This window comes from Sorex fumeus, unplaced genomic scaffold, assembly GCF_029834395.1.
Source record: "Sorex fumeus unplaced genomic scaffold, SorFum_2.1 ptg000084l, whole genome shotgun sequence".
Taxonomy (NCBI): Eukaryota; Metazoa; Chordata; class Mammalia; order Eulipotyphla; family Soricidae; genus Sorex; species Sorex fumeus.
Window position 1 is genome coordinate 532,527 of NW_026606141.1, and position 3,095 is coordinate 535,621.

Genomic DNA, 3,095 nt, shown 5'->3' on the forward strand with positions numbered 1-3,095 from the left:
CCGTCCGCCCGGGCACCCGTGCTCGGCCGGGGGGCCCCCCATTGGGGACCCCCCGGCGCTCGGCGCCCTTGGGCGCGGGTCCCCGTGGTGGTGGCCCAGGCCATTGGCCAGCGACAGGGGCCGCAGAGGACGGTAGGAGACCACCGGGTCCCCTCGCCTATTGCAGAATCCTGGGGGAGGCGGTGGGGGTCGAAGGTCCGGGAGTATGGGGGCTGCGGGCAGGTCCAGTTGGGGCCGGGGCGGGGCTGTCGAGGTGGGCATGGGTGGCCTGTCACAGCAGGCGGCCAGCAGCTTGTGGCTGGGCCACTTCGCAGCGCCGCTGCCCACCAGCAGATCCTGTTGCCCGAACAAGTGCTCGGGGTTGTGGGCGGGCCCAGGGGATGTGGCTCTCTCTGCTCTGCCCCTCCTCACCCCCAAGATGTAGTCACAGTTGCTCCCCGCCCTTTTCTTTTATTCTATTTTTTTTTAATTAAAAAGCCTTTTGATTTGTGTGTCCTGCCAATGCCCTCCTGGTTTCTGCAGAAACAAATTGAAATCAGTGTGGAACAGGGGGAGGAGGGGGTCTGTTTCTTCCCGCGGGACCTTAGCGCCCCAGCCCTAAGGAGTGACCCCCACTGCCTCTTTCTGTAAGTCTGTACCAGGTTGCCACCGGGAGTGTGCAAGGGTGAGAGGTCAGTTGTAGGGGAGTGCGAGTGGAGGCGAGTGGGAAGGTGTTCACTGACTCCTGACCTTGGACCTCGACCTTGCCCCAGAGCCCACTGTGAGCATAGGTGAAGTGGGTGAGGAATGGACTCCAGTATATATTGAAAGCACCTAGGGTCCTTCCTGGTCACTTGTCAGGGAGAAAGGGAGGGAGAGGGAGATGGGGTAGAGGGAGATCACTAAGAGAAAAAGAGAGAGAGAGAGAGAGAGAGAGAGAGAGAGAGAGAGAATTTGAATCCAAGATGTGTCTCCTTGTTTCACTGGGTAATTCAGCATTCTAGCAAAAGGAAAAGCATCTAAGAGCTTGATCATTTCTCAATTGGTACTTAAACAGTAAATCAAGGGTTACTCTTTGCCCTCCCCCCAGATTCTTTGTAGTCATCACAACCATTGTCCTGAGATTCCACCCTTTGCCCTACCCATCACCCTAATGGATTTTCACTTGACCATTTCAGTCTTTTCCTTTTGAAAAGAGGAAGTAGGTTCTGTGAACTGGTCTTCCTACACTTTATTACCCACTTGGGGTTTATGAGAGTGAGTTTTGCTTTTCACAATGTTTTTCCAACGAAGGTAACTTGGTTTTTAGTATGAATGGGCATACCTGTTGAATCACACACCCCCCATAGTCCCATGTCTAGCTGTGGGATTATTTCCAAACAAATCACATGACTATGGTTCACAATCTCCCTGTATCCCAAATACTCAACAGACTTGGTCTCCTTTAATGTTTCGTCATACGTTTTTTAATTTTATTTTGGGTCCCATCTAGAGATACTCAGTGACTACTTCCTGTTTCGTACGCGTAGAGAGGGAGTGAGAAGGGAGTATTGGGGGTGGTGGCACTCTGGGACTCATGTGGTGTCAATACCTACTCAGGTCCCCAGCATGCAAAGCATGAAGAATAGGCCTTGGAGCCAGCTTTCCTGTAAGAGCTTTACTTTTTGGTATGGGGTTGTATTGAGTCATGACATATACTTGGAAAAAACTCTACAAGAGTTAGAATGGTAATTACTCAGCACTAAGCCTTGTGTCATCATTGTTTACATTGCCAGTTGCAGCCAAATAAACTATTAGTCCATTAGTAAGGGTAAATTGTGTTTTATAACTTCTTTGGGTTTCATATATCTACAAGTATTTTGGGAAATGATGTATGATGTCTTTGGGGGCCACACCTTGTAGCTCCCAGGGCATACTCCGGACTCTGTGCTCAGGGATAACTCCTGGCAGTGTTCTGGGCACCCTCTGTGGTGCCAGGGATCGAAGAGGGCCACATGTGAGGCAAGTACCTAACCTCTCTAGCCCCCAAAATGTATTTCTTAATGAATGATTTCCACCAGAGGTGTACTGGCCAGACCACTCTAATCGATTAGTTTATTTGGATTTCAATGTTAGCTCTGTTACTCTGTAATCCTGAAAAGAACCTTTGGTCACAGTGTCTTCTGTTGTCAAATACTAAACTAAAATACAGTGCAGAACAAAGTGCACTGAAAAGCTACATTGACCACAATCACATCTTTTCTTCTATGACAAGGTAATTCTATAGAACTTCAAGAATCATTCAGTCAAACACTAATTGTATGAAAACCATCCTGTCTACTTGTCCAGTGGCATTGCCCATGCCTCCAATGTAGTTCACATTCCTAGAAACTCCTCTGTTCACTGACTTCTGAACTTCTGATTGGTTCCCTCCCTGTAAAATGGGGTCATAATCCGTAGATGATACATATCAAAAGTGATAGGAAGGAATAAATTATAAGAAAACTTTGTATAAAGTAGATCTTGCTAAGTGTAAGTAGATATAAAACAGTACAAAGGAATTTCCATTTGTTGAGTATAAGAACATTTACCTGATTATCCGTTGAATACTGTTTAATTTAGCTTCCCTTACCATGACGAAAACACCAAAAGTTGAGTGACTTTAGCAACAATTTTTTCTCTTAGTTCTAGTGATGGTGAAAAAGTATGGTTGGAATTCCAGCTAATTTCTAGTTCGAGCCATCCTCTTGCTGTTCTCTTCCATAGAAGAGAGTATGGGTGAAAGCAGAGTGGAGAGGAAGATGGAGGTGGTGGTAAGAGAGATATCATTGGGCTCTTTTGATGAGGCCACTGGTCTCCTCAGAGGATCCAACTCTTCAGAGTGCCTTATGCCAAGCTAATGCTAACGCTTTCTCAAAGGGTCCATATCTTCATACTGCCATCCAATGGGAAATGAAAGCTCTGTGAGCATGAAATGAAAGCATGTGAATTTGAGGTATTCTGAACATCAGTAAGTCAAGGTAAAAAGGCCCTCCCGTTGATCATCGATTTGCTCGAGCGGGCCCAGTAACGTCTCCATTGGAGACTTTGTTGTTACTGTGTCTGACATATCGAATACGTCATGAGGAGCTTGCCAG